Here is a 12,775-nt window from a genome sequence, read left to right as displayed (position 1 = left end):
AACATTAAACTTTTGGAAGGACAAATTATTTTCCCACTTTGTTTTATGGTTTACATAACATTAGGATGCCTAAACCTTAAGTGGAAATACGTATGGTGCTCTCTTTGTGATAACCATGAATAAGAGATATAAAGTCATTGAGCAACTGTTTCTACTGCTAGATGATATTATCTAATTTAACCAACATTATAATGCCTAAATCTTACCAAATTCAGAAGTAGCAACCATGCAATGGAGCTCTAAAGTTAGAAAGTTTTATTATATGGCCATTTATTTATCATTAAAACTAAATATACATTTTAAAAAATTTTAAATTGTTACCCGGTAACTAACGCCTAGTATGTCTAATAAATTGCAATAGTAAAGGTCATTATGTTACTTTACTATTTTTTGCAACTAGTCTTACACATTTTACCATCTTTCTACAAAGCTACAATAGAAAGTACTAGAAAAAATAAATATATAAATGCAGGTTTTTATACTACAAAAATGACTGAGTATCTAATGTCAACATAACTCCGGGCTTGAATATATTTAAGGTTGTTTTATTCCCTGCTGACTTGTTACAATCAGATGTTTAAGAGGAGTTACACCTAAAGACCAAAAACATTATTCCATCAGGAATTTCCCTCTTTGGAATACATGGTAAACTTTATTTTATTTTATTTTTTTTTAAAATAGGTTTAAGATAGAATTTTAGACATTTTACTTGTGTTTTTGTGCTTCCAATGTTCGCCTCAGGCCACAAAATTTGCATTTCCCACTGTGATGGCTTTCTCAATATCCTATTAGCACTACATTACAGATTTCAGATTTCAGTGCTCAATGTTGCACTTTAAAGGAAACCTAAATTTCTACATAGCTTTGCCAGAGAATTCACATTATGTCCTTAACACCTCACATAGTCATACACGGTATCTAGATGCTGAGGATATTTACATATTCACAGGATCCACTGTGGGATTTCAGAAAACTCAGTGACACTCAGCACATCTCCTGTATAATGTCCTCCAGCATTTCTTTCCCTTGTTTTAACTACTGTCATTTATATAACCTTCAATCTGGATGCGTTACCATCCATCCGGCCTTTACAGGTCTTCCTTATTCTTCCTTTCAAGCTTGTTAGTTTATAATGCAAGACAGAATGCAGCAAGAGGACAGCAATCAATATTCCTCCTGAGTGTTTGTAAAGGATGTTGTTTAGAACCGTGATGGAAATTTTGTTCATTCTTAGCTGAGTTTCATTCCCACACCGAAGCCTTTGACACTTTGAGAAGAATTGGGGTTTAACCTGGCTTTGCAAAGTAATGCAAAAAGTTGGATTATAGGGTTTTTGAAACAATGATGTGTCACTATAACATCCAGCCACTCAGTGTGTCTGAGTTGTTCACATGGCCTTCCTATGAACGTCTTCTAGCGGTCTGGAAGGACAGAGTAGGACACTCATTCTGAGCCAAACAAAAAATTATTTGTTTGATGATAACAATTATAAACAAAAGAGTAATATTTGCTAGAAAAATACAAAATGATTCAATTCAGTTTTTATCCTTGAAAAATGAAAATGTAGATGAGAAAGTATTTTTAACATTTAGTTTTAGTATCTTACTGGTGGTATTTTTTAATAATTGATCATTTGATTTCTATATAAGTTCAGTCCATTTACCATTTTGATTTCTATTAAATATTCAGTGTGGATTCAGAATTTGATTACAAAATGGACACTTTGCTTTATTAAATAAATACTTATTTAATAAAGCAAGTACCCTTAAGTACCCTTAAGTACAGAAATAAGCATTTTTATTATAAGTTTATATATTAAATAATGTGTTTTGTTTTGTTTTTTACCAGAAAATTGGTGTGCAATCTAAGAAAACACATTTAAATGCTTGGTAAAACTTGGATTTGACTTGGAAAATATGCCAATATTCTTCTGCTTTTTTAGTTGGGTTGCTTCTGATGAAAGTAATTTCTTATATCCTATGCAAATTTTTTTTCAGAACCTCATATATGGACTATTATGGCAGCTTATTTTGCAAAAATTTAACTATGTCTTAGATTTAGTGTTTGGATTCTCACTCCTCCATTTGGCTCAGACACTGTAGGAAAAAAGAAATCTTAGATTTCTTAGCCATGGCCAAGAATGTATAGAATGGCTCCCATTGCATATACTCTTGAGCAAAAATACCAAGTGATCACAAAATAGACACAAATATTTGACACACAAATGTATGAGTTGACAGAAAAGGAACAAATATATCTATGGTTGTTAAAATAGTTGATCATGTAAATTTTTTGTCATATTGTCATATATAACACCATTATATGCATTATAACAACCTATTAGTTAAATATTAATTAGCTGGTCTACTGGCTCAGCTAGGTAGCTCCAGTTAGTTACTCAAAAATTATGCAGCTCAGCTCGTCACCTCCTTAAAAATCTTGTCAGCTTCATGAAAGAAATAGGAGTTGCTCCTTTCCTTGCCACATTATGAATACTCATAATTTTGTTTGTTTTTTGTTGCAGGAATATTTATATTTAAATAGCCAAATATGTTTTTTTTTAAGGATTGGGAAAAGCTTTAGCCTGCTTTCAGCCAGCTGACTACTTAGCAACAGATAGCAATAGATTAATTTGACACTTTTTCTGAAATCTCATTAGAAGGACTTTAAACAATAGAAAGTGTATGACAAAAATTTCAAGGTTTTGAAACTGTAACATTTTTAGGCCTTGGTATAGCCTGAAACATCTATAAGGACTCTAAGACAAGCAGGACTACGGTATTTTGTTGAAAATAGTGGTACATAGAAATCTAATATTTTTCACTAAAACGCTTTGGGAAAGTATCAGCTGGTGCCTGTGGTTCCTTTAGGGCCAGCTTTTTAAACCTAATTCTCACTGCTATATTCTTTATAGAAGAAGAGGCTTTCTTTCATAGTAAAATATATGCAAACTGTGCAGAGAGGAGGTTTTAAGTTTGTTTAAATTGTTTAAGCATATAGTATGTTTATTTTAAAAATTTGTTTTAATATTCTAGAGCAAAACAAAATGTAAAACCAGATATTTAAATGTCCAAGTTCGATACAGTTTTGTGACGTTAGTGTTTATTAATTTATTGTCTGTGTGATCAAAATCTGATTTTAAAAACCTTTTAAACAAAGTGAGCTCAGGCTTAAATCTGAAATAATAAATACGAGACGTAGCACAGGTTTCACTCTTCTTTCCTCTGTCAGGCTTGCCCTTTATATCACTACAGAAGGAAAACACAAACTGTACACACACACGCGCACCCACACACACACACACCACTTTTTGGCTCGTATTCAGGTTCTCACATGCAGCACGCACATACCCAATCCTCTAAGCTCATGCCCTGTGAACCATGACAGCTGTAGCCAGCTTGATTGACAGAGTTTCAAAGTCAGGTTCAAGTGCAGGTTCACATGACTCCAGTGTTGCTTTGCTTCCACCGTAAGTTTTCTCTGCAGCTCCTCCGTCATCTGATCACTTATCTTCCACCAGATGTCTGTCACATGCTGTGATGTTTTCTGCCAGTCATCTCCCAGTCTCCAGTGTTTAATTAGTGCTCATTAAGGGACGGGCTTTCTTTGTAAATAATGTATGGGTGCCAGAGAAAGTACATCGACGTAAGCTGTCTCTGAAGAGGAAGCAGCCATGAATTGTAAAATCATCAAGTTGTTCGTTGGCTGCAGTTGTTCTGTGATCAAGGTTTTCTCGAAGTGAAGCAGACAAGCTTGCTGGGGCTTGTTAACGGTTAGTACTGTACGTCCCTCCATGAGTTTATGAGGGTGTTTACTCTCTAATGAAGTGACAAACTTATTCCCATCATGTTCCAAAATTGAAATACTTTCCATGCGGCTTGTATTTTCAATCTTGCTGCTGAAGAGTCTGTAGTAGGCAGGGTTGCATTCAGAAAACCTCAGAATTTTATCTTAACATACTATTTCTTTTTCTTGCTGATTTCTCGAGGGCTCCCTTCCCTTCTCAGCTGCCTACATCCCCTCACAAATAATACAACCCTCCACTGCGATCGCTGGGGAAGGATTAGGGTCTTAGACATTGGAATACTGTACGACTACATCAAGGCACTACTCAATAATAGATCCTGTCATTGAAACAAATCACAGGCTTTCGAGGGCAGGGCCCGGAGCTATGCAAATTTAGGTTTCATTTTGCTGCGGGAGAAAATTGGAGCAGGGGGAATTAACTTGTGATCCATTCCTAATATTTCTGCAATAATTTGGTGAGCTCAGGCGGGGCTACTTTATATGTCGATGGGGGCTCAAACAATTTGTTTGATACTGCGTTACACCACCAAGGATGATAAAATTGGCCACAACACGGAGCGACAAAAACAAACCTAATCGGACTCTTCAATTTCACGGTAACAGACCTTGCTGTAATGAGGTGACTCTCCCTTCTCGTATCAACACCATCCACAATGTTAAAGCAGGCAATGCAAAGAGGAGCTGTCAAGCCTTTTGTGAAAGTTGGGTTTATTTCTTTTCTTAATATATACCTTTGATGATGGAAAGTATCAAATAGGCACCAAAAACGACAAAAACAAACTGTAGTGTACATAGACTAATACCAAGGAGTGCATAACTGTGAACTGGAAGAAAACGAACACAAAGTTTTTATATTTATGTGAGATGCTTGTTTATTCAGCCTTCTGCTGCACCACCATATTTTACCTTGGACATGATGTTTTGGGGTTTTTTAGCGTAATATGACATGTTTGTAGTTTCTTATAGGACACCTGATGGAAGAACTTCTTTCTTTCTAGTTTCTTCTTGCCAATTTTCCTGAGGCTAGATTTGTGGCATGTTCAGTTTACAGTTCTTCCAGATCCAGTTGATCTCTACAGCTCCTCTAGAGTTACCGTGGGCCATTTGGTCATCTCTTGGAAGGTTTGGCTGATGTAATGCTCTTCATATAATTGGCTGATGGATTGAACACTTCTCAAATAGATCTTCATGGTTCATGGAATATTGTTTAGTAACCTGACTACTCATAGAACCTCTCCAGAGTTCAATCCCTGATCTGTCTGCTGTATTTCAGGCTGTTTGATTAATAAAATAAAGGGATGTGGTATTTATACAGAGATCAAATTCACAGTCTTTTTGAGACATTTGGAATGTATTTAGGGTATTAGAGTAAAGAGAGATAAAGATAAATGCACACCCCATTTTTCAAATTTTTATTTCTTTATAAATAATGCATGTGTAGATTTACTCCTATGTTGTAGCAATGCACTACTTTGTGTTGATTGAAATAAAACCATTTAGGTATAACATGACTCAGCATGAAAAAGATCTAGTGGATAATTTTTTAAGAAAATGTATTTAACCACATTGGACATTTCTGTGATTAGGGTAATTAGGTAAATAATGTCTATTGATTAAACTTTAAAAATTTAATATTTGTAACCATAAAGCAAATTCAGATGATATCAATTTTTAACCAGCAAACTTTGGAGTGGTTTGCAGCGAGAATCAGGAATCGTCTCTGTTGGTGTTAGGATGCTGATCGTCCTCATTGGGTCCAGAATAAAGCAAATGGGACTTTAACAGAAAGGTGGATGTTTGGGAGACACGCTTTTCAGAAGATTCAAAGATATGGAAATTCTCTGTTTATTTCTCAAAGAAAATTAAGTGAACCTACCATCAAATTTAGAAATGCAAATCAAGCTCTACTGTGCAATCTATATTAAAAAATGGATAAAATTGCAACATTGCCCACAGTTTGTTTTTGTCTAACTGATTCTAATTATTAAACAAATCCAAACTAAGTTCTTTAGTCTCTGTTGATCTGATGAGAAAAACTGTTGATCATTAACATTCCATCAGCTGTGAGTTGTGGTTTCCATGGTGGGGCTTTGTGCACTGTGTTTGATTCTAGTGATGGGAGCAGTATCAAACACAGTATTAACGTGAACACAGGATTTGTTCCATTCAAAGAACCATTTAAATTATCCGTGTTTGAAACTGTTTGTTTTTGTAAGAGGAAGCCATTTTATCCCTAATATAGTTTTATCGAAGCTTAGAGAGCCATGTTTTTGTACAGTAATCTATGTTATTAATGGAAAAAATGGTTTTGTATATATATTTCATTGGATTATAACTCTCAGTGCATTTTGCTGGAATCATGAAGCCATACAAATGATGGGAAAGATGAATATGTCATCTATCCCTTTTTAGAGCGCTTTTGTCCTGAATTTCTTCAGATCAGGACAGTGTGTGATGACTTTAGACATTTTTTAGCCTTCTTCATGTTGTCTGACAGATACTACTGAGTTGATTCCTTGATTGGTTAGTCAATCAATCAATCAAATTTTATTTGTATAGCACAGTTCAGCAGCAAGGCATTTCAAAGTGCTTAGTCAGTACCAGTTTGGTTAAATATGGTGGATTGCATTAATTCATGATTCAACAATTAAGGGTTTGCTATTGTTTTTGTTGTTGTTTTGTTTTGGTAGGATTTTGTCTTTTTTTTTATGAGCTCCATCACATAAGTTAAAATATTTTTAAAAAACACATTGTAAGGATGTTTTCAGAGCACTTACATCATCAAAACATTTAAACAAGCATATATACAGTATATTAAAGATAAACTCTTGATAAACAGAGAAATGTTCTCTGAGATTTTGACTCATAAAATTATACTGATGTTGCTAAGGGAAAAAAAAAATGCAGAAGCAAGCCAGCTTAAACTTTCAGTAGATGTCCAAGAGCACCTTTTAATTCTGAAACTGATTTTGTTGCCTCCATAGCCTTCATGTGCTACAGTGCTTTTGCTTTCTTTTTGAGACAAAAGCATCACTCCGTTACCCAGTAGGAGTTGGCAAGTTACTCTAGTTTGTCCAAGGAAACACACTGGCACTCTAAAACTTCAGCAAGGTTAAAGTTGTGCTCACCAGCCTTGATCTCTTCATATCTTTCAAAGCAATCACTGCTTAGCATATCTGAGCCTCTGCAAAGTGTCTGGTTGAGAAAAGTTTCAGGAAAACTCAGTATGTATTTATTCAGCATGGAAGCACATTACAAGCTCTGACCATGGGTGACTTGTTTGAGGGAGTAGGTGAGATACGGACCTGAGGGAAGCTGTTTCGCTCATTCTTATCAGTCAGAGAAGCGGCCATGGGTTGAATCTCTAGAGAAAAAAAAATACTGTCAATGTCAAAATGGCCATATTAGTTTTGTAAAAAAGCAATTGTCTCTGTAAATATTGTAACCTTGAGACAAAAAGTTTGAGGCAACACATTTCAGTTAATATAACATAGTTCTTTTACATAACTGTTACTCTTCCCTATTTGTCTTTATCCATGAAGATTAAAAAAGAAAAAGAAAAAAGAAGGCTCTCTGTCATCATGTGTGATTCATCTCTGAGGAAGGTTAGATAGACAAATCTTTCCACTGTTGTAAAAAGAAAAATGAATTTCCATTAAAAAAAATGTCTGAGGGAGATAGAGAAACCAAGTTAAATTCAGTATGCAACATTTTCTGTCAACTTAGCTGAAATGTGAAGATAGAAAGCTTATATGGTCAAATAAAAAATGAATTGTTGCACTTTGACACTTTAGAGCCAAATATTTGAATATTTGGGTATGCCTTTATTCACAAATATTAACTAAATTATTACAAAGATCTTTCTATGCTTGTTTTTCCGACTTAACTGTACAGTGGGTTTTCTTATATACGTAAATGTCACCCTCTGCTACCCCTTACTATTGCAGCAAACATTCTTTTGGGGGGGATTTGATCAGATAGATTAAAGGTTTAAACTGTGTTTAAATACACAGTGGGCCCTCAGTGTTTGATGGAATTAGGAACCGCAGCTCCTCTTCTCCAGTTTTGGAGGTACAGCCAATCAGGCCCAAGGATGTTCAACTGGATTTTCACATTTGAATTATCTAGTGTTAAAAAATACACTGGTCTTAAATTATCTACTTATGATGTTTTTTGACTCTTACCTTGTGGCCTTAGGCTACATTTAGCCTAAGGCTAAACACACAACACACAATAGTTGTGTGTTTCTTGACACAACTATTGTGTCAAGAAAGAGTTTATTCAGTAATTTCTAAATGTTTAATTTGTAATAAATTAGTGGCATTGGTGTCCAATATAATTTAAGAAAACATATTTTTTAAATCATACACATCTGTGTTTTCCTGGGAGCTCAGTGTACGTGTAGTCTGGAGGTTAGCACATAGAAAGGTTTCTTGAACTGCTAGCTCTCTGGTCTATTTTTTGTAGTGTCTTAAATCAGGGAGTTTATGATCTATCACAAGGACGTAACATTGTGTTTGACACTGGGAGCCATTTAACAAGCTGCTAAGTAGCTAACAGCCAGCTGGTAGGCGACAGAAGACAAAGGACACCTCTGCTGTCTTCTTCAAAATATCTTCACAAACTCAACACAAATGTCACCTCAGTTGTCTAAATGAATTTGTCCAGTTTTGCATCTGTAGCACAAAAACTTGCAGGATACCTGTTAGGATAAGAAAAACAAGTTGCATTGCATCTTAATTTTCCATAATATGATTAAACAATATGATTACTAGGTGAAGCATCTCCTGTTTACTTCAAGGAGTTTTTAAAATTGAAATAGAAAGGAACTATTTTTCAGTTTGGTCCTTATTCTGCCTGCTTTGCTACACAGTTTGCCGTCTTTCATTCCAAACCAATCACCTGGCAGCCGCTCCTGGTGGATGTTAAATGAAAGAAAGGCTGTCATAGTCTGTGCATTGTGCCAGTCCATTTAAGTATGCCTATTGGTCCCCCTGAAAATTGATAAAAACCTAGATTTTCATCAGTCAAAGAAATCCCCCCAGATGCCCCAGAGCAGCATGAAAAGTGGAATGTTTCAGCTTTGGGGTGTTGTGTTTGGATGATATGCAGTGGTAATACACACCACAAAACACTTTTGTATTTAGGCCAAAACTGTAAATTTTGACGGCAGCATCTTTCTCCGTATGTCCACAACATCCCAGAGTGGCTTGTACCAAACTGTAAACAAGACGTCTCGTGACTTTCTTTTTTTTCTGGACTTTCTTTTTTAAAAATTTATTTATATAACCGTTATTTAACCAGAGGAGTTATTAAGAACAAATTATTATTTACAATAACAAAAGTATCTCTCTGGTTGCTCCTCTTCCTTTGTAGAGTACATAACTATTTTGTCCTGATAATAGACTCCCCCAATAACGCTGTGGATTGCTATCACTCCACAAGAGTTATCGCTTGGCTCAGCCTGGCTAATTTGCACAAAGGACTTTTTATCCATGAGGGGGCATCGGTGGATACATTGGTTGCACTAGATTTGATATTTTTCTGAAAATATTTAAAAACTACATATTATCCTCCCACTTCATAATTATGTACTTTTTTGTGTTGTTTTGTCACTTAAAATCCCAAATAAAACAAACTGAACAAAGCATCACATGTTGTAAAAAACCCCCCAAAAGAATGCAATTTTTTTTTTTGCAATGCACTTTATGCCACAATATCGCAGCAACAAATTATTATGAACTAAATTTAATTTGTGCCAGTCTGTTAAAACTACTAAGTGAGTTTTGGCTCATTTAGTTTTGGATAAATTGTGTTTTTTAGAAAGGTTAAATGATCACAAAAATTTTTTTTGTACCAAATAAAATCCTTGCTAAACTACCATAGCCTCCCTTTTTTGAACATGTGTTCAGACTTTATTAAAATAGGCAGTTTTACAGGGATTTACAGGGTCGTTGGAGTCTGAATAGTGAATAGCATTAATAGCAAAGGAAGAGGCAAGGGATGTCTCCCTTCTTGTGACCAATATCAGCAGCCACACAAAAAAAGTTCTCCGATTTCAATATGACAATGCCGGCGGCAAAAGCATTGCATTCCAGAGCTCCCCTGAGTCCACATCCTCTCCTCTATCAGCCTGCTTGCCGCGCCGGTTGGGCCTGATGATCCAGATTTTGCTGGTTTTTAATTAAGTGGAAGGTCAAATCTCATCGCTCTTGACTTCGGGGAGTCACTGCTGTCTGCATGGCAGAGGAGCTACACCCAGTCATTAATTTTGTGGAGCGGGGACTTTAATTGATTAAAAAGTTAAGGACAATGGGGAATGTGGGGTAACAAGAGTATTTTGTTAGGGTAAGAATCCATGATGCTTATGAATCTTATCCATTATGGCTCTTGATGTATGTTATTTATGACTTTAATGCAGTTCTTCTAAAACATATTTTTATTATTTCTTTTATTACCAGGCATGATAAAATTAATTTGATCACTCCTCTCATGTTCAAACTTAAATGTCTATTTCATCTCTATATTTAATCTAATACTTCTAAAACTAATTTCAAGAACACCAGTGAACAAACAGTCATGAAGAACAGAAGGCAGACCAAACAGGGCCTGCTTCCTGGTCAGGGGTTTAGGTTGTAGGGAAATAAAAAGCAGGTTTAGTGGAATATACTTTAATCAATTTGGCCCGGTCAAAATTCAATTCAGAATCTTTGGCAAAACTTGAAAATGGCAGTTCTACTAAACTGACCATCGGTGAAGGGTTTTCTATCCTTTCTGACTAAGCTAAGATGTTTGGGAAAGAAGTTTTGGCAAACCTTTCAATCTCAAAAGGTAATTCTGAAAAGAACTATCTTGGGGCACTATGTCCAAACCTTTACACTGTAGGCCTTAATAAAAACTGTGTTTTTTTTTTCACAAAATTTGGATCGAATGGTTTCTATTTCTTTTGTCAACACCATTGATAACTTTCCTTGAAAGCCCTTGCTGTTTGTAGCAAAGGTTAATGAATGGGTGTGGCCAAGTTTATTTTTGAGGCAAAATTCACTGGATGCATATTACTCTACTCACTACAATATTAAAATGAAAGCAGAAAATCATTTATATTAAAAGAAAACGTACTCTGTGTTGCACACAAAATTTTCCATTTCAGATTATCTAAATTTGTCATTGAAAATCTCATCCTAAAAAATTGGATACCTTTGGCCTATAGCATCTACTTTCTATTTCTGTACCAATGGGAAGTTGCTGAATTGTAGCATCCAAGGTGGGATAAGCCTCTGAGGTCGACTTGAGTCATTTTCTTTTTTTAGTTGATAGAAATAGTAAAGATAATCCAGAGATGAAACAGGGAATGCAGTGATCTTTTGGACAGTGAATATGACCCTTTGGAGTGTTTTCTTTGCTGCTTTGCAGCTGGCATTGCACACACAGACGCATTTGTAAATGAGAAGATTCTAGAGAACAAAGGAAGTATTGTTCAGTGGATCATACAAGAGAAAAGCCTATTGAATGGATGAAAAGATATCAACTCCCTGAAGCACCTCTGACACTGCACTGGAGCAATAGTTTTGGAAAATGAAAATAGAAATTGCAAAGTAGGATTTTTGTTGTTGTTAGAAAAAAGTATTTTGCTTGGACCTTTAGTGAATTAATGTGTTGTACCATACTGCCAATAACCAAACAGGCTTACGAAGCCACACCTTAAAGATTTAAAAATATATAACGCACATTTTCTTAAGGGTCACTTATTTACATTCTATACAATAAATCACATACATCATTTTCAGCAGCTTTGAAACCTGTTTAAGGCCTTAATATATCCTAATATCACTTACCATGTATAGGTTGGACATAGAGCATTAGGTATCTCATTCTGGAGAATATTTCCAAAATTATTAAAATTTTGAAAAGATACCAGCCTTGGTACCTGTAGAATGCTATCTTATTTCCTCACTGAGGAGTCTGTTTTGCAGGGCTAATTTTCTGTTCCAAACAATTGAAGAGGGACAGAACCTTTTGGATTTCCTCCGTTTTACTGTCATCTAGACAAAACCATGAATCATGTGTACAGCTACATCCCTGTCCTCCATTAATAAAGATGGATCTAACAGTAAGGCCAGGAAGTCAATTAGAAAGCTATATTTCGGGCTGCTGCTGTCATTATTCTGTCTCATGTTCACTGCTGGCAAAAACGAAAAAAGCCTGATCGGTCTTAAACGGGAAGAGTCTTCCCTCGGAAGCACTTTGTAAAAACAAACATGGACTTGATGTGAAACCGTGAGCTGCCCGAGCCTCCTGGGAGGTCTACAGTGTCAGATCCACTTCATGCTTTCCTCCCAACTGATTCACTTTCCTCCCACCTCACAAGAAGCTGAGGTCACAAGTTGTAACCTTTTACCCAACTGGGAGTAACTGTAAACACAGAGAGCTATATTTGGAATACATATCTGGAATATGAACTGTAATCTTTCTTATTGCAACAAGCACAGCCCTCTCTACCTCTGATAAAGCTTAAGCTTTTCCGTGGGAGTGAACACAAGTCACAGTGGAGAAAGGTTATATTTTGAGTACGTGTAATTTGCTCTCTGCTTATTCCGATGGTTGAAGTCACTCTAAATGAAACCGCAGCTATCTTGTTTTCACCTAAGCCTGGAAGCATGGCTCTCTCATTCGACCAAGACGTTGTAGAAAACTGTCAGGCCTTCTCTCTTCTCCTGGCAGGAGCGTCTGTCAGCTCTGCTGCAGTTCAGTCTAATAAACCAGCCTCGCCATCTGAGTTTCCAGGCTGAAGGCTGTCTTCAACAAGCAATGCAACTTTAAAGATAAAGAACAAAGAGAATTCCCAGGATACACAGCTTTTTTTCCCCTCTATCATCTTTCTAACAGGCCGTGTTTTAAGCTCAATTAGTGAATCTAACAGAGCGTCTTTTATTTAGCTTTCACTGTGGCAAAAGTGACCTTATTTGCA

At 35.9% G+C, this 12,775-nt stretch overlaps 1 protein-coding gene across 3 annotated transcripts in view; it reads left to right on the top strand.

Moving 5' to 3' along the window:
* Positions 1–12,775, top strand: part of LOC116722304 (netrin-G1-like) — a 67,378-nt gene that overhangs the window by 36,336 nt on the left and 18,267 nt on the right. The window lies entirely within an intron of this gene.

Source organism: Xiphophorus hellerii, chromosome 6, assembly GCF_003331165.1.
Source record: "Xiphophorus hellerii strain 12219 chromosome 6, Xiphophorus_hellerii-4.1, whole genome shotgun sequence".
Taxonomy (NCBI): domain Eukaryota; kingdom Metazoa; phylum Chordata; class Actinopteri; order Cyprinodontiformes; family Poeciliidae; genus Xiphophorus; species Xiphophorus hellerii.
Note: the sequence above shows the minus strand (reverse complement) of the source record. Positions and strands in the feature narration are given on the sequence as shown.